The 20,363-nt window shown below is 43.9% G+C and overlaps 1 protein-coding gene across 1 annotated transcript in view; it reads right to left on the bottom strand.

Annotated features, from left to right (window-relative positions):
* NPSR1 (neuropeptide S receptor 1) overlaps positions 1 to 20,363 on the bottom strand; it is a 1,386,173-nt gene that overhangs the window by 723,099 nt on the left and 642,711 nt on the right. The gene's annotated exons all lie outside the window — the stretch shown is intronic.

Below are 20,363 nucleotides of genomic sequence, written 5' to 3'. Positions count from 1 at the left end.
TTTGTACTTTTGCTTTTTGACTGTTTAGGGGTCTTCTACTTGTTTTCGCCTGGGTTGACGGCTCTGGGGCCATTGCTGGGAAGGTCTAATACCGGATAAAACTGGTTTAAACAACATCCATGAGGAAAAAGGTTTTGGCACTTTTTGTAACTTAGGGTTCGTTAGGGTTAGCCCTAGCAGCAGGATTGCATGTGTTTCGGGGTGTTCTTGATTTTTGCAACTGAGTTCTGGGGTTTTAGAGCACTCGTGGGAATGTGTAATTTTTGTTGCAAGTGATTTGAAGAAAATCCATGGTGGGAAAGGGGGGATCACTTACTCTGTGAGAGGCACTTAGTGTTGAAAACATTTAGCCATTTACACTTAAAGGAAGAAAATGACACAGACTTAAGTTTCAGGAAAACAAACTTACTGTTAAACCACCACCCACCAGACTCAAAAGCAGTACAAAACAGGTATGCTCAGATAAAGTTTCAAAAAGTATATTTGTATAGCCCTAACAAAATAATCTCCCTCAAGACCCTCCCTAACCCCACCGATTGTCTTTCAAAAGTCCCAAAAAGAACCCAACTCCCAAATCCCACCCCCCAAAAGTCTCTAAAAAAGGGGCAAGGGACACTACGGCAGGATGCTGTTCACTGTAGCGGCCAGGGCATCATACTCCTTGCGGAGGGTGGCATGGTCGAAGCGGAGGCCCTCCACCAAGTTCTTATAGGTTAAGACCTCCTGCTCCAGGTAGGACACTCTGAGGGATAAGCGGCGCTGGCGTGCCTTGCAACTCCTGTGGGGGGCAGCTGATGTCTTTGCTGCTCGGCGGTGGCGGTTGGCTTTGGTAGCCCGGCTCCGTACCGCTGCAGCACTGCGCTGGCTGGCTGCCCGTGTGGGCCCGGAGGAGGATGCAGCTGTCGCAGTAGATGTACTAGCAGCCAGCAGCCGCCGATATTCTGTAACAGTGGCATCCAGCCTCCGTTGCCGGGCCATTCGAGCCTGCTCCTTCCTTGATGATTTGTTGGATTTGGAAGGAGCAACTATATAAAGAAAGAAATACATAGTCTGTAACCAATGCTCTTAAGATTAACACAAAATGAATGAGCAGAAAGTTGTGTCACAGTACAAGTAGCAACTTGAAAGCACAGTACATAACTATTGAGGCCAGTATCTATCTAACCTCCCACTTCTTCATCCTTGGCTTGCTCTAACATTAGTGTGAGTTTAAGGAACAAATTCTACGAGCACTATGGACTTCCATTACAGTCGACTATGGCAGTAGTACACCAGTCTTATTCTTCTTCTTCTCTCTTGTTTATGAAAATTGGTACGTTATCTTCTGCAAGCCGGCATAATGCCAGCACAGTGAACTTGCACCCGAGAAAAACAGACGCACACCATGATGAGTGAGACAGACTTGCGGTACTGTACCGGTACAGTACATGCAGGTGGTGAAGCTTATATTTTTCCATTACAGGTGGCACTGAGAATATTCTGTTAAAAGGGCTACTGCTTAATTAATCTAACTTTCACCCTACAGTGCAAATGAGTACTAGAGAAGGAAAAAGAAGAAACTAAATAATCTGATTATCTATCACTTCACATGGGATGTATTTGATTACATATGGGATGACTTTAGGTGCTTTGCTTTTTTGAGTAAACAGTGATACACCCACACATGAATGACGTACTACTACTAAACTAAAATTATTAATAGAGGTAGGGAGGGTCCACCGTAATAACCGGATATATGCTGTGCTTGCAGTTGCATACAAACTACTGCTACTATTCATGGTAGTATTTGGACAAAATTACAACTTCTTTTCCTTGCCTTTCCTACACTGGAACGGACGTGCGGGTGCGGTATTACATGCTCTTCAAAGTAACACTTAGTTCAGGGGTCTCCAAACTGGTCCTGGAGGGCCGGATCCATGCCAGATTTTTTTGGATATCCCCATTGAGATACATGTAGTTATTTTAAAAATCTGGCATGTATCTGGCCCTCTAGGACCGGTTTGGAGACCCCTGACTTAGTTCATCCAGTGACCGTCTACTCTCTCTAGATACACATATGCTATCTAAGAGTCAGATAGTACCATGATCCAGGCATCCATCCATTCAAAGTATATGCACACATACAGTTTCTGTTACACCCACCAAGGCTGTTCTCCTTCCACCCATTCTTACTTCACCATTCACCCAGCCATGCACCATACCATATTCTTCTCAGCCACCTTGGGGACCAAGCAAACACATATCATTCTTCTTTGCCAGTCATCATTAAATTTCTCGTCCTTCCACACTTACTTACACCCTTCTTTCGCTTTTAGTTTTTTTATGTGCACACTAACAAAAGAATCTCTGTGACAAAAGCAGTAACCACAGACATATGCACATAAAATACTGCTTTTCGTTCATCCCATCCATCAAGTTCATTTCAGATCTGATTGGAATTCTTCTCACCAAAAACTTCACAGCTAAGTCGAAGTACATTTAGAGGAGGCTACTACCTGGTTGATACACCCGTGCAGAAAGCACACTCTGCAGTCTTCAATCTCAATAAGTAAGGAATATATAGCTTACCTCTGCCCGCCACCACCGTGTGAACCCTCACAGGCACATTGGTGTCGTCCGGCACTTGCACCGCCTCCTCCCCAGAAATGTCCTCCGAGTCCTCATCCACCACCACCACCACCTCCGCGCTGGCCCCGCCACCAGATGTTCCACCTACAAAGTACATTTAAGAATGTTAGAATACACCACTCACTACTATATAATATTTGGTCTAGGAATAAAGAAATGTGAAAAAGAAACAGAAAACAATGTAATAATTTGTGACTGTCTAATCTAAAGTAAAAATTTTCCTTTTTCCAGGGAAGGCTCAGTGCATAGAGCTATTGCTGACTAGAATGGGAGTCCAATGGAATTGCCAAATGTGCAATCTTAGTTAGCTACACAGACAGACTAATGAGAATAATCTAGTAATACCACAGGGAGTCATAGTCGAGGCAGGATAAGAATTTAGATACAGTCTAGAAGAAGATCAAAGATGATTTATAAAAAATCGAATGAGGAACGCTAGGAAAAAATAGGTACTCTATATTAAAATGAAAACTTACTGGGGCCAGCAAAGGAGCCCTCGCCTGGCCGATCCTGGCCTTCTACAGCAGCAGCAACCACCTCCTCCTCTGTCCTCTTGCCCCTGGGGGGAGCTGATGTACAACATGAAAGAAAGAAAGACCCGAAAACATGGATGATTGTTGTCAACCAAATCAAACATTTCAAAAGAACAATAACAAAATATTTTGGCGAAATAGCAAATAGACAACTATTCCACGGGATATATTGACCGATCTCATGTGGTCTACTACGTTATTAGTATTGCTTGATTTGCGGACCGTCGACTTGGAAAGTTCTTATGTAACTCACTAAACAAACTACTAAAAAGGTTCACCTAGGACTGGCAGGCAGCAGTCCGCAGCACGCGAAGTCACAGACAAAGTCCATCGTGATTACAGATCAGTGAATACCCAAACTATCAATCCACCACCACTATTTCTTCTTATCGCCATGTGTACAAAGGAAGGACTGGACTTGAGTCTGTAGGGGCTGATTTAGAAGCCCCTTGTGGCTCTTTTGCTCCATTGTTGCGTGACTTTTGTGACGCAGCGGCAGAACAAAAGAGGCGCCATGGTGCGGCGTATATTAACAACGTGACGCATATGGGAGATGCATCACATTGTAAAGCCCTGCGCCATCAGGGGGCGTTCCGGCGCAAGTTTATTGCTCTTGGAAAAAACCAAAAATTTGCAATATAATAACACACAGAGCGGGAGAAAACAGAGTAGTGATGAAATAGCTAGAAATAGCTACTACTACTCACCAAGCCCGGGGATCTCTACGCCGAGCACGTCCAGCAAGTCGCGTTCCCGGTCCATGAGATCCGTCCAGCCGTGGGTGGCCTGGTTATAGGTGCGCCGGACCCCAGAGTGTTCAAACATGGCCCGGCACACCTTCTCCTACCGCTTCCGGCGCTCCCGGATCCCGTAGCCGGTAGCGATCTTGCCGCCTCCCATGAGGGTCTTGGGGAGGCGGCGCTGGACGTGAAAGACTAGTGCGGCCACCTCCTCCGCACTAAAAATCTCCCGAGCTATAACTGTCTCCCCCCCCAAACGCCCGCACGGGAGCCGGGCACGGGGTGCAGGACCCTTCCCCTTCGCGGGCTTCTTCCCGGCTCCCTTTGCCATGGTCTGGGCAGAAAGGAAGCAAAATAATAAAGAAGAAATAGAACAGGGAAGAAGAAAAGAAAAGCGTTTAAAAAAGTAGTTTAAAATTAACAAAAAGTAGCAGAAAACACAAAAATATAGAGCTAGAAAAATAGAGGGATAGATAATAAGTAAAATAGATTAAAAAAAACTTCAAACAAGCAAAGGATGGCAGAGATTCAGAGAGGATACAGAGAGCATGCCCAGAACCATAGCAATGAATGAGAAACAAGATGGCCGCGCCCGTTTACGACCGCGTGGGTAAGTTCGCGCAAGATTTTCCTCGCGAAATTGTACTAGCGAGCCGCACACTTTGCGAGATTACACATAGCGCCCGGAAACGGAATTACGTCACGCAAACAAGATGGCCGCGCCCATGTACGACCGCTAGGGTAACTTCGCAAACGTTGCGCTACAAGCGGCTTGCGAACACGCAAAAAATCACGCGAACAAACACGCCGCAAAAAAAACAAATCGTGTATTCGCACGAATTCGTGGCTTCCGAAATCGATCTCGCACGGATTCGCGCCCCACAAATCGCGCGAAATTGCAGAAAAACGATTTTTGCAAAACTGAAAGCACTCTGCAGGTGCAAAAGTTCAATCTTAACATTAGTACCCATTCACTCTAGTGCTTCCTGAGGGGCCCCTCCAGAGTTCAGTTGCCTATTTGCAACTATTCTATGACCCTGCTCTGACCCTCACAGCAGGCTCATAGAATAGCTACAAGTAGGCCATAAAGGTCCTGTGAAAAAAAATTGCACTGCAACAGAAAACAAATTACAGATAAGGAAGGAAGCAGGTGCCAGCCAGACTGGAAGTTTAAAAATCAGTGACACATTAATCAACCACAAATTAATTCATGGCAGTTGAAGCAGGGCAGGTGTGCTTGCTTTTTTTCACCCCCATAATCTACAGTGATAAACCAACCAGAGGGTGGCAGTGATGTACCAGAGGGTGGCATGGGTGTACCAGAGGGTGGCAGTGTTGAAACAGAGGGTGCTGTGAACCTGTGATGATGAACCAGACGTAGAAACAACATAGTCGCGGCCGTTGCGAGCTGACAAGTAAGTTCGCAATTGCGAACTGGTACACAAACCTCGCGAACTGGCAGAAACCCTTGCGAACACAAAAAAACACAAAAATCCGCAAATTCGTGAGGGTTCGCGGATTTTGCGGATTGCGAATCCGTAAATACGCAAGTTCGCGTACGCCAGATTCGCAAAATCCGCCCATACTTAGTGGTGGTCTAAAACACCTTGGAATCATACCTCCACACCAGTAATCTGTGTGGGAGGTATGATTCCACCCTTCTGAAGTGAACTTCATGGTGTCCCTGGTCTTTCCAGTACCAGCCTTCCCGACCCGTACCGCACAAAATGGCTGCTGCCGACCAGGTACACATTTCTGCCCTCCTGCTGCTGATCCAAGCTCCAGAAGGGGAAGGCCGGACAACAGGCATCCTGTCACAGGGAGGTGTGACCACCTCCCAGATAGGATTTAGTGTATTGGGACTGGGTGGGTGCACTTCCAAAGTGCCTGAATGTCTGCATCTGGGGCACACTTGGTGTCCTTGTGCATAGTCCAGTTCAAACCAGTCCCAGGAGCTGTTTGCTCCTGCTCTGGCGCGAAACTGGACAAAGGACATGGGAGTATCCTCCCCACTGTCCTGACCCTCCCCTGGGAGGGTCCCCTGAACCTGTCCAACCCTCTCCCGTGGGTACAAACGAGCTTACCTGGCTGTAGGACCCTAGATTCGACGTGGACAAGATTCTGAACAAGAAACCACTGATCTTCGACCGTCTGGACACTCTGGAATTTTCTGGACTTCGACTGGGCCCGACTTCATCTCCCTCTCTGTCCAAAGCATTATCTGTGCCCGTGCACCATACAGGCTCAGTGCCGGACCTGTGGGGCATCAAGGACAACTGAAGTTATCTCCCTTGGGGTGAAGGAGTCACTCCACTGCATTCGCAGGCACCATAATGCAATTGACCGGTCTGTTGATCCTGAGCTCCTGCAGACTCCGAAGGCTCCAGCAACATCCTACTTTCTTGATGTGGAGCTGCCCTCTCACCAAGTCTGAGGCCAGTATCTCTTGTTGGGACTGCATAACCTGAACCCCTGTGTACTGCGTACTCTTGCAAGTGCATATTCTTGTTGGCGTTCCCCAACTAAGTGCATAGGGTTATCAATTGCTCCAACCTCTGTGCACATTTTCTACAAAGGACTTTGGCCTCCTTGCACTCTGTGCATTGCAAGCTGTGAATTTGTTAAACTACGAGAGGTCCCCTCTTGTGCCTTTAGCCTGCAGGTCCATTTGAGGGAGAACACTGTGTTTCTTGGGCTCCCCTGGTTGCTCCAGGCCTGCCCTAACTACCCTTGCTGTGGTGAGTCTCCTTGTTCTTGCTGGGCCAGACCGTAACCTTACATGACCTTCTTCATGGGTTGCCACTGCCAAGGCTTGTTGGTGCTCACGCTGGACACCTACCCCTCAGCACTCGACGTCCTTCATGGGACAGCTCATATCCGGCTCCTGGTTGCCCTTGATATCTCCTGGTCCATGTGGCTGCAGAATCAAGGTCTCCATCTTCACACCTGAAGCACCCAACATCCGTGGGCATTCGGCTACCGAGCCCCTGGTCACTCTTGAGTGACCCAGATTCGTTCCCCTCTGCTTTCAGGTTCCTTCCATCAAGAATCCATCTGTGGGTTTCACCGGACACTTTTCTTCTTTCCAGCAGTGGCATTTCTTTGAAGACTCCCATTGAGATCGACAACGGTTTCCGACGCCACTTTAGCCTTATGCACCCAGATTCCCTGGGATGGGTCAGTCTGGTACTTCATTATCCACGGGTGGGGTGGCTTTCCAACCTTCTATGTACTAAAGGGTTTCTTCGTAATCCACTGGGAAGTGTCCTGAAGCTTTAAAACTGCAACAGCGACTCTTCCATTGAATTGTACGTCAAACGTGGTCGTGTTTTCACACTGCACCCGTCCTCCTTGATGTCCCTCCTTACTCATTTTGGGTGGTTCCATGGGGTCCCAGCGATTCTACAACCTCTAGACACTGTCTTGACTCGAGTCGTGGTTCTTATAACACTATTTTAGTATATGGTTTGGTCTCCCTCTGGAGCCCACTGTGTATTAGTGCTAGTTAAGATTGTTTTTGTGCTACAGTATTGTGTACTTTGTGTTTATCTTGTTGTAGCAGATACTGTGAGGTATTTAAGGTGTGTTATAATAATAAATACATATTGTTATACCTACTGTGTGGTTCTCCTTTCATTTAACCAATACAATAGGGTTGCATTCTGCTAAAACAAGCTGCTTAACATTCCTTCAAGACTAAGCCTGAAGGCCGCTCTCCACAGCTACCACTTGGATAGCTTCCTAAGGTTATCTTTGACCTCTTAAATCATCATAAGGGTTGTTTGTACTGGTGCATGGTGCCCACTTTAATTAGTGGACATCATATACGAGGCCAACTTCTCACAATGGTAATAGCAAGAAAACAATTTTAAGGACTCTTTTTAATAGTTAAACAAAATCCAGTTTATTGGTAAAGGTGAATTTGGCCCAACTATTAATGAAAGGTATTTTAGAAAACTTACATTTTCTCTGCCTAAAGCCTTTAAGGCATTTTTCTGTAAATAACCCAACTGTCGCCTGGCAGATGATGGTTTTCCTGTAGTGAGGTGTGAATTTCTCCCACAATAGGGACAAACAGCATTGGGCATGGGAATGTGTTGTCAGGATGGTCTGGGGGACTACTCAGGCATTTCATTACCTTCAAAGCAGAACTACCCTGCTACAGCTAGCTGTAGCCCATACCTGGGCGTGTCCCCTCTATTGCCCTGCTAGTTAGGATAGCACCACGGGTGGGGTGGCTTTCCAACCTTCTATGTACTAAAGGGTTTCTTCATAATCCACAGGGAAGGGTCCTGAAGCTTTAAAACTGCAACAGCGACTCTTCCATTGAATTGTACGTCGAACGTGGTCGTGTTTTCACACTGCACCCGTCCTCCTTGGTGTCCCTCCTTACTCATTTTGGGTGGTTCCATGGGGTCCCAGCGATTCTACAACCTCTAGACACTGTCTTGACTCGAGTTGTGGTTCTTATAACACTATTTTAGTATATGGTTTGGGCTCCCTCTGGAGCCCACTGTGTATTAGTGCTAGTTAAGATTGTTTTTGTGCTAGAGTATTGTGTGCTTTGTGTTTATCTTGTTGTAGCAGATACTGTGAGGTATTTAAGGTGTGTTATAATAATAAATACATATTGTTATACCCACTGTGTGGTTCTCCTTTCATTTAACCAATACAATAGGGTTGCATTCTGCTAAAACAAGCTGCTTAACATTCCTTCAAGACTAAGCCTGAAGGCCGCTCTCCACAGCTACCACTTGGATAGCTTCCTAAGGTTATCTTTGACCTCATAAATCATCATAAGGGTTGTTTGTACTGGTGCATGGTGCCCACTTTAATTAGTGGACATCATATACGAGGCCAAATTCTCACAAGGGTAATAGCAAGAAAACTATTTTAAGGACTCTTTTTAATAGTTAAACAAAATCCAGTTTATTGGTAAAGGTGAATTTGGTCCAACTATTAATGAAAGGTATTTTAGAAAACTTACATTTTCTCTGCCTAAAGCCTTTAAGGCATTTTTCTGTAAATAACCCAACTGTCGCCTGGCAGATGATGGCTTCCCTGTAGTGAGGTGTGAATTTCTCCCACAATAGGGACAAACAGCATTGGGCATGGGAATGTGTTGTCAGAATGGTCTGGGGAACTACTCAGGCATTTCATTACCTTCAAAGCAGAACTACCCTGCTACAGATAGCTGTAGCCCACACCTGGGCGTGTCCCCTCTATTGCCCTGCTAGTTAGGATAGCACCAACTCTAGTGGGAGGGGCAGCTGCCTCAGAACTAATTTAGAGTGGCTATAGAGGAAGGGTTGCTCATGTCTATAGCCACACCTCTGAATAGGCACAGGGAGCTCTCACCAGGGGAATAGAGGTTCTGTCATGTTGGGAGTAAGGGGGACTGTAGAATTGTTTACTGTAACACCCACAGGAAATGCTACTCAGAAGGGTAGGGTTACCCCAGGGAACCTTTCCCCTTTTGGTTTGGGAGTGGCAAGGACAAAAAACGTAAAGAGGTATTTTTCCTACATTCCCAGTTGACCAGTTCCAACTGAACCAAAACTGGACCCTGCTGCTAGCCTCTGCTGAAGTGAGTTATGACCCCCAACTGTTGTCTTCAAGATCTTGGACCGTTAGCTATGATCAAAGTGTACCCTTTGCCTAACCCTAAAACCTGGGACTTAGAAAGGTTTCTCCAACGTTTTGCCTGGAGAATGGTTAAGAGACCAGGAGAAACCTGCTCAGCCGATTCGAGGAAGGTGCATTGTCATTGGCCTGAGTTCATCTTCGCTCCCACTACATTCTTCTTCAGAGCAGTTGTCATACCTCTACCTGCCTGTGCTTTATGTTCCATGTTGCAATCAGTATTTTCAAATTAGGCATGTGCCATGCACTCTTCTATGTATTTTACTTTGCATGTTCTCCCGAGCATTTAATTTAAAAGGCATGCAATGCTCCTTAGTTTGTGTGCAGTGTAAACAAGTCTGTTTAATGAAGTTCCTGGTAATTATACACTGCTGACTTCTGTATCATACTGCCAACGTTTCCTGCCAGAGTGTCTGGTATTGTGTTTTTGTTTGTACAAAGACTACTTACTATTTAAGGGCCTCTGTTTCCTCCCAGAGATTGTCTTCTGACTGGCAGGCAGCACTCTCCATGTGTATGATGGGTTATAAATACCACTTTCAAAGTGTGGCCACCTGCTTGGCTTTGTCAATTCATAGAAGTGAAAGCTGTGTCTCCCGCCAAAACCACCCAGGGGTTCTGAGTCCAATTGCCTTTGACAAAAGTCACTCAGACAGTGTCAAATGGAAGCTGCAGGATTGCAACCTCTCTTTGAATACCCTCACTTCAAGATAACTTTCTACAACCTTGAACTATGCAACCTGGTCGTTTAGCAAGTGCCTCTGCACAACCCTCACCTTGACTATTGCCATCATTGTCTCACTGCGCTCAATGCTCCAGCTACTTCAGACCATTACCCTGACCTCACGTTAGTGCACTAACCAGGCACCTCCTGTTTTGGTTTCTCTTTTCTTACTATTTGAATTTAAAGAGAAAGTTTTAGCAGAAGAGACAGAAAAGGAAAAATTGTGAGTAGCGTAAAGTAGCATAACATAAAAGCCACTTGATAGGATCATTATCATCATTGAAGAAACTAAAAATATGCCCTTAGGATTTAGTGCTGGGGTTAGTGCTGATTGGACCCCTTGGTGGACTCGGATTTCTGTCAATAATACTTGTCTGATATGTTCTGAAGGACTCACACTTGATATCTATTAGAGAAACCTTTTTTTTTAAAAAAGAGCAATATATTGCCAAGGTCAAATTTTACCTTATGGACAGTAGAAGGGTAAACTCAACGGTGGTCTCTGCAAGTGGGTGTAGGGATTGTGGAGGTGAACCACACATGGCTGAAAGGGTTAGGCATGAAAGGTTTGCTCAAACTGACTGTAAAGCATTCGTGTATAGCTGTCTAAAGTGATTGTGGTCATTTGTAACAGAGCACCTCACTTTGCAGTAGGAGTGCACCTTAGCACTAAAACTTGGTTGTGCTCTAAAGGTTTAACACACATTCATCATTCATTCCATGAGACTCCATGTACACTAGAATAATCATTCACTCTCTCTCTTTCCAATCCCACTTCGCCTAGGGTCATTCGTTGGTGTAAGTTGTGTCTTCTGATATTATCGGTTAACCTCAGGGGTAAATGGTGGAACATAATTTCTGCAGAAGTCATGGGAAGTCAGTTGATTGTCCTTGGCGTGATAGAAGCAAATCCTTCTCAGTGGGATTTCTCAATGTTAGAATCTATCAACATTGAGCCATGGGCGTCCGCGGGGGGGCAAGGAGGGGCACTTGGCCCCCCCTGGAGCACCCCTCCTTGCCCCCCTGCCAGGGCTGGCGCTAGGGCGTGTGATGCTGGCTTCCTGGGGGTGCTGTGTTTACAAATTAATTATGATTTTAAAAGCACCTACTGAGCGTTCCTTTCCTCCTACAATTGCGGGGCCTCACAAAAATGTCAAGATAACTCCTGTGATTAATGTTCTTCCTGGCCAGAGATCAGAGTTTTGTGTAGTTGAGGTTTAATTTCGACTTATGTGAAGGTAGCACAGAGGGTTAATATGCCTACTGCAAAGAACGTGTACCAAGTAGATTAGAGTGCATTTAATGTAAATAGATCAGCAGGTTACTGCTTTTAAAAGAGCCATCCCTTTGTTACTTGCAATTTATAACGTAAAGTCCTAATATAGAATAGTGAGGTATTAACGTTCATCATAGAAGTGCATACACTCTGCTAACTATAGAACATTGATTAATGTTGCAAAAATGTTTAATGTGGGTAGAAATTGATTATTATTATTAATGAAAACTCCCAACTATGCTGCTTCTTTTTCGACTCTGAGTTTGTGCTTCTCCACACCAAGCACTCCTAAACTATACTGCCTACCAGTATGGCTGACATATGACTCCTACACTTTTAGTCCTGTGGCTTATGTAACATTTCCTACACACTGATTTACACATGTATGATTGATTGTCTGTGTAATGTGTTTGTGATGCAAAGTGCTCCGACATACTTTACTGGTATGGGTACCACTATATAACGAATTCAATGCATCTGAGAGAGAGAGTGGTTATGTAGACTTGGTCACTGTTAAAGGGTGCTAGTGAGAGAATCCGTGGTGGAGGTAGTCATTGGGGGCGCGAAATAACATTGTCGCACTGGGTGCCACTAGCGCTAAAGCCGGCCCTGTTCCCTGCGGACGCCCATGCCACTATGCATTACACATGGGGTCTCCAGCCACTGTTCCTCTCTAGCTTGCACTCTCTGTTCTAGTCTGAAGCTCCTCTGCGACTCAGGGCTCAGTAGGACAAGATGCGGGCTTCATTTTCCTGCACCGTCCCTTTGGCACTCTCTTCTAGGTGAACTCCTGTGCATCTCATCGCACGTCACATCTAGACAACACCTGGAGACTCTGCTCTTTTCTAGATCCTTCTGAGTATCCTGTGCCCCCCCTCCTTCTTATAATTTAGTCAAATGCACCAGGAGACCTCAGACTTTATAGCGCGCTCTGACACAATAACAAGATTGAGGCAAAGTCTTTTCAAATAATTATTGGATTATAGTGATTGACTGCCTATAACAGTTGCTGTTAAGTAAATTACTAAGCAGAAAGAATAGTCACATTTGAATAAAAGAGTATATTTTAAGGGAGACACCGCTCTGACATAAAATGGTGGACATCAATGGATGATTTTTGATTTAATAAGTTGCATTTATCAAGAAAGATAACACAAACAGTAAACGAATGTAAATGAAGTCTTAGACATAAGTCAGTACAGAGGGGGATATCCAGATGGGCTAGGAAGCGTGGATGCTAAGAGTAGAGAGGCTGAGTCCATGTGTAGTCACCACTGTAGTCCAGAGCAGGGAGGAGGCACAACGAGCAGGCATATGTAAGATTTATCCATGAGTAGAAATGATCATACAGCCCTTCCGAGTCTTTCTCATTGAGGGTAGGAGCAACTTCAGAGAAGTGAGACCTGTGTCCTAACTCCACCAATGAAGACAGCGGGTCCAAAGGAGAAAGAACCAGGCCAGACAGAGTAGGTCCAGGTAGTGTGCACGGAGGCAGGCTCGGTGGGTCCGGAAGAGGGACAGGGCAGGCAGAACAGCTCCAGAGAAGGGCGAGCAGAACCGGACCAGGGTGAGCCGATCCGCACCAGCAGATCCACCCTGAACAGGGAGGCGGCCCGATACACAATCAGAATGTAGTGTTCAGCTTTGGGGTTCCAGGGGGTAACTTTAGGGATCAGGGTGGGTGTGGGTTTTAAGGTGCCAGGGAGTAATTTTAAGGTTCACGGTGGGTTAGGGATTGGGGTGCCAGGTGGATAATTTTAGGGTTCAGGGTGGGTATGGGTTTTAGAGTACCAGGGGGTAATTTTAGGGTTCAGTGCGGGTATGGGTTTTGGGGTGCAAGGGGGAAATTTTAGGGTTCAGGGCGGGTATTGGATTTGGGGTGCCAGGCGGGTAATTTTAGGGTTCAGGGTGGGTATAGGTTTTGGGGTGCTAGAGCGCAATTTTAGGGTTCAGGTTTGGTATGGGTTTTGGGGTGCCAGGGGGGTAATTTAGGGTTCAGGGCAGGTATGAGTTTTTGGGGGCAGGGGTAATTTTAGGGTTCAGGGTGGGTATGGGTTTTGGGGTGCTAGAGGGCAATTTTAGGGTTCAGGTTTGGTATGGGTTTTGGGGTGCCAGGGGTGTAATTTTAGGGTCCAGGGAGGGTATGAGTTTTGGGAGGGGGTGGGGTAATTTTAGGGTTCAGGATGGAAATGGGTTTTGGGGTGCTAGTGGGTAATTTTAGGGACCGGGGTAGGTATGGATTTTGGGGTGCCACAAAAGAAAGAGATGGCTGTGGCACAACAACGCTATGGTGTATGAGATCATATGCAGCCTGCTTCCTGCCCCTCCATGGCTCCTCCTGCGCCCCAGTGTTTCTTGTGCCCCACCTGGCACACATCATGTCGGAGGATGGTGATGACATTAACATTTTGCCCCCCCCTGGAAAAATTTCTGCGGACGCCCATGCATTGAGCCCTCTTTGGGTACAGAATGCAGCCTTGCCACACTAAAGAAACATGATTTTGATAAAGGTTTCTAATTTCGATCGAAGAAAGCTTTATCGGCATCACGGTTGGAGATGATCCAATCAGCTTTAAGGACTTCTTAGGAGACAAAACATATTTTATTTCCACTCAGAGCTTTTCCTGCCTTTGTCAACAGCTTTGCAGAGACCTCATCCTCCAGCGATCAGTCGTCAATTAGCACCCCTTTTGTTACAGTTTGCTGCCTTGACCTGCTGCAGAGTTTTGACCTTCAGCAAGTTTTCAGAATCCGAAGTTAAGAATTGACCAGGATCCATGCAGGTGGTGCACGCTCTTTGCATTCCTTTACTACCATGCCCGATCATAGGAGTATATCTGATGGTGCGGGACATACAATGGGATCCCATGAGGCGAGAGATATCGTTGTAAGAATGCATCCTTTAAACATGGACACCTCCGGCATAATAAAATGACTTGGGAGGAATTCCAACAAACTGTGTTTCAGGAGGTACAAAGGAGACTGTCGCCATTAGACGTGTTTACACCATCCTTGTCTTTCCGTGGTCCTGTGGAGGCCAAGAGTGTTTTGTGCTGAAAAGAGATAACCTTTCATGTGGAGGGGCCTGACTATTTTACACGGTATGTAAACAACAGCACAAACAAGGAGTTTCTTTACAGACTTACTTGTTTCTTATTTGGACTACCACACGGTGGATTAGGGGGTGAAACATTTTGCATACCACCGATTCCAAAAGTCACGTACTGAGAGACAAGAAGTGATGTTTGTTGGAGATATGAAATGATATGAACTATTTGTAATGTTTGTAGTATTGTCTTGTATAGATAGATAGAAGGTGAGATGTATGCATAACATGATCTAAAGCAGTAATGCACTATAAAAGAACTATAACACCATGCACCGTGGCCCCTTTCCTTTAATGTTGTCAGCATTTCTCTAATTTGGGAAGGGGATGTTAAAAAATTGTTCAAAACTAATGTTAATAAATAAGTTGCTTCCAATAGAAAACTGTTAAGCTAATGTTTTTTTCTGTGCAATCAATTCATGTAGATCTGTTTCCATGTTTAGGCATTCTATTGTTCGGTGCATCAACTGGAAATAGTGGAACTGTGTCAGATCTACAAGGAAGTGGGCAGTTCTGCCCTTTCCCTACACTGGTGCACTTACTGCAGCCATGCGGGCTCTCTTGTTCCATAGTTCAAGGATGTCTGCGTTGTGGTCAGCATAGTTTTTTTTCAGGAATGCAGAATGGCAGGCAGAATGCAGCCCACATGTAAAGAGATAAAAAATGTGGAAAAATAAAAATATTACTCTGTACTACACCAGTCCCAGGAACGCTCAGGATTTTGGTACAATTCCATGTCTACAAGTCTTTGTAGAAATGGATGTTTGTTACAATCCATGGGTAAATGCACAGGAATATTCATGTACCACCAATGGAACGTCTCCTGGATGCAAATTAATCATTACAAACCAATGCAAATAACCATTGTAAATTGCAACCCGAATCTTGTGTTGAGTCCATGGACTCATGGGGTCGCCAGGGATTTCTAGGGGTTGCCACGGGTTGCTGCTGCAGGCCATGCCTTGACCCTTGGGACCCCTGGCACTGCTATTGTGCCCCTTGGCCTCAGAGGTGGCGAAAACAAAGGGGTGCTGTGCAGTGCTTTTTTTGTTTTAACTTTTTATTATACTAATAGTGAATAATATTCTATTATTCACTGTTAGTATAAAAAAAGGAGCACAGTTAGCTGGAACAAGAACCAACCCAAATACAAATACAAATAGGAAACCCGAATCTTGTGTTGAGTCCATGGACGCATGGGGTCGCCAGGGATTTTAAGGGGTTGCCAGGGATTGCTGCTGCGGCCCAATCCTTGACCCTTGGGATCCCTGGCACTGCTATTGTACCCCTTGGCCTCAGAGGTGGAGAAAACAAAGGGGCGGCTGTGCTGTGCTTTTTTTGTTTTAACTTTTTATTTTACTAATAGTGCATAATATTCTATTATTCACTGTTAGTATAAAAAAAGGAGCACAGTTAGCTGTTACAAGACCTTTGGTAACAGCTGAGCTAACTAAAAAATTCTTTTAAATTACTGTTGTGTGTGTGCTTGCAGTTAAGAGTGTTAGAGAGCGTGAGTTAGTGTATGTGAGAATGTGGCATCATACTTGTGAGTCTGTCTTTCGCCCTCCCATACTGAATGTAAATCTTGTCTTACAGAACCATCCATGGCAAAATACTAGCACTAGCATAATTGAGGCAGTTCTTTACATGACGGACACCAGTAACAAAATAGATGCAGTTGTAGTAAATCTTGGCACAATGGGCACCTATGGTAAAATAATGGTAGTGGCATACTAGAGGTAATTATGGAAAAATTGTAGCATACTTTTGGAAACTCTTGTCTTAATGCACCTATGACAAAATGTTAGTACTATCTCATTGGAGGTCATTCTTAGCACAGAGGAGGGCAACTTGACATGAAAAAACCCTCTGACCCTGGCATAAGCATCACCTATGGCATACGAAAAGCATAAATGGCAATATTCTGGAACTGGCATAATGTGGGCCATGCCACAAAGAAGACACTTTCTGACATATAGGGCACAAATAGCAAAAAAAAAATTTTTTAATGGGGTCAACTAAAGAGAAATGGAATCAACTGGGAGCATCAGGTTTCAGTAGTTTAGCACACCATGAAAGGAGTTGAATATTTAATTAATCTTCTTTTAAAGCTGATAGCATTTTAGCAAATTTATATGAACATTGTTCTTTAACAGGCACTATTAGATTTATTTATTTGCAAACTTTTCTATGGGAGAGAAATGCCCTAGAAGAGGTCTGGCTTACCCGCTCAGCTCAGTAACTACATTTCCAGGATGTATTATGCCCCAGAACGCTCAACAATCAAGTCGGCACTATAATATAGGTGTTATTTTAAATAAGCGTTTGTCTGTATTGCGTTTTTACTTTAATTATGCACTTGTAAAAAGTCAGGGATATTAGTTATTGTGCTATCATCAAAGTTAAGGTCATCTTAAATCATTTCCTGGAAAGCAGGATGAAGGGTCATATGATGTCACTTTCTGGAATCCCATTAAGGCCAATGGGTATATGTTTTTACTGCCGCTACTCCTGGCATTATGGTAACTTACATTCATGGTCAGGTCGGAAATAAAAAATGTAAGCAAATCTGATGCAAAATCTTTGTAAATTTGGGCCATTGTCAAGAAAGTATTCTGTGAGCAACTGTTAGCAAATGAGGAAAAATCAGGTGTTAGATCATGCGATCCCTAAATTTCATGTGCAGAAACATTCAGGTCACAGCATTTAGTACGCCTTGTCATCTGCAGTATAAGTAGGCTAAAAAACCTAGCTAGAGTCTAATTCCAAAATTTGGAAAGTTAAAAAGATATTGAAAGTTATATAGAATTGAGGATTCTTATTATATTAGTAGTGGAAAGACTCTTTTGAGAGATTTTAGGTGATCAAAGGAGGTTGTGACTACTTTGTATATTTATCACATTAAGGAGGGGATGGAGTCTGTTTGGACTTAAGTTCTGAGTGGTGGAAGTATTAGCCCATATCTCGGTGTGCATGATCCTTGTGATAGGATCACGTTTTTTCCCACTTTATATGTGTACTGCTTTATATGACCTCATGTTTACTGACATCATTCCATTTCTCTGAGACAATCAGTCAGTCATGTGACCATGAGCATGATCCATGTCAATGTTGATTTTGATATGCACATTATCAGTATTGGAAAAGTTGCCAAATTATTTAATTTAGTATACTAGGATGCTCCTAAAGAAGTTAACAAAATGGAATAAAAAGGTGAAACATCATGGCATCATGCATTTAAGAGGATGTTGTTTAGATCAGAAAGCCTTCAATTAGAATATTTATTACCTTCCTAGCAGGAACTACTGACTCCTTTTGCCACCGAAATAAAACCTGGTTATATACCTGCTCATAAATAGCACAAAACTCTATCTAGTTTGTGTACCCGTGGATGTGTTTGAGGGTCAGCAAATGGAATGTTGTACACAAAAACAGATTTTTTGCTATGGTTAACATGCGTCACCAAGTTTAACCTGCCAGAAACCTGCGGGCCCAGTATATAGAGCATGGAATTTCATGTGGGCGAAAAACATGTATGTAGTTTGCACATAGGCTAATAACGCCCAACATGGAATCTCATATTAGATGCAAAGGAAAGCACGTGGCTAAAATGAAATAAATTGTATTCATTAATTAAGTATGCTGCTTGGATCAAATTATTCAGAGATGTTGAATAGTCATTTTAAGAAAATATCTCTAGACCTGTGCACTGCTGACAGCAAGAGAATGGGGATCTTCAGAAAGAGCCTCTCCCTTTAATATAACTTCTTCCACTTCTGTTCCATCGCTTTACATCTCCTGCTTCCTCTGTCGGTGACTCACATAATGAGGTATTCATGTGTAGGTTTATAATGGTGGTGGTGGACATTATAATCAATTGAAACTACTGATTTGTCTCTGAATTTCTGTTAGCAGATTTTGTAGGTCGGTCAACATTCCTTTTTGTTTAAAAAACTAATTCCACGACAACATTCAAAAATAGAAGAGTGGTATACCCTACCTTTCTTTACATGTTACATATATGTGGGGATTCAGAAACTGATAATATTGCATGAAAAGCCTTTCCTTGTCCTATAAGAGTAAACAGAAGAGTTGTATTTCCCCTATTACTTGTGAGTGCTGTTTTGGCTAATTAGAGTTTTCCAAAACAGCATTCACAAGTAATAAGGTAAACAAAATAAGGTAAATGCACAGTTATATTGTAATCATAAAGAATAGTAACTCATTGATAGGGACAGGAAACATTTCAATTAAACCCCCGTATTCTTGCATATTTTGCCACTTTTATGGCGGCAGGATTGTTATGTATAGTTATCAAAATTATGCCATTACACAAAGTGGTATAATTAACCTGCAAGCGTGGCACAATTGTAGGTGGGACACAGGAACAAAGTGAATTACCAGAATGAAAGCAGCTGTTGTTTATGGCACTTGAGTTTTTTGTGATAATTATTTTTAGCAAAAATTATCTATTCATGTCTAAAATGGACACAAACTTTCCACTAAAATGTAGCTAAACCAAATGCCAGTTTTACATTTTGATAATTTTTGTAATTTTTCATGATTTATGCATAATTTTTTACAGGTTAGCAAAAGCAACGTACACAAATTTAACTCAACCCTACTCAATACCACATTTCACTGTATTACTTTGATGAAAAATAATGGTTTAATTTGTTCAATCTATTTAGACAACAGAAGACCTGATTAAGATCGTGGCAGATTTGTTACTCGTTTACAATGGTGATGGATATCCCTTCTGCTGAAATATAAATCCCAGAGGATATAATGGGAATTATATTTTGGCAGACAGGATATCTGTCACCTTTGTGACGGATTAACCCATCCGCCAAGATCTAAATCAGGCCCAGATTCTTTCATTCTTGTGGAGTTATTAATTTACACTCTCATGTGCAGAAACAGGTTTATTGTGTTGTAATCTGACTGTGACACATTCCTACCTTTCCAATCCACTACTTTAAAATCACGCATATAGTGCTGCGGGGAAAAACACCAGGGTTGCCAGAAGATTACAAAAATTACTAGAGACCACTTGCCACTAATGGAGACATCTTACAAATGAGACATATTTATTTATTTTATTTATTTATTTCAAAAGTTTTATATAGCGCTGGCTAGACCCGGAGGTATTAGAGCGCTTTACATGAGCATCAGATCATAGTTACAGGTTACATCGTTACAAAGGTAACATAGTTCGTACAGCATAGCCACATAGTAACTTGTAAGGTCGAGATAAACAATAAGCACAAATACGAAAGGGGAAAAGCAGGCAAGGTGAGAGAATCAGGGGAGGGGGGGTTGGAGCAGGGGAAGTAGACAGATAATGAAGGCGGGAAAGAGGAGGGTAGGGTGAGAGACACAGCATGGGAAGAGGAGGGGAAGGGTGACGGGGACACAAACCGGTAGACGAGTCAAGGCAAACGTCCAAGGTCCAGTAAGCTGTGATCCCAGGGGAAGTAGTATCACTTCCCTAACTCTGTTGCGAGAGGCTCCCTTTGCGCAGTGGACTCTCTCAGAGTGGTCTCTGAGACTCCAAGGCCTACATACTGGATCCTTCGCCAGAAAGGGGAGAGGGAGTGCTTTGGCAATGGGTTCCATGCCAAACCTCAAGTGTGAGTGGCTCCCTTGGCGCAGTGGACTCACTCAGCGGGTTCGCTGAGACTCCAGAGTGTAAATGTTGGATCTTTCCCCA

The sequence above is a fragment of the Lissotriton helveticus genome, chromosome 4_1 (genome assembly GCF_964261635.1).
Source record: "Lissotriton helveticus chromosome 4_1, aLisHel1.1, whole genome shotgun sequence".
NCBI lineage: Eukaryota > Metazoa > Chordata > Amphibia > Caudata > Salamandridae > Lissotriton > Lissotriton helveticus.
This window is presented reverse-complemented; position numbering and strand designations above follow the sequence as displayed.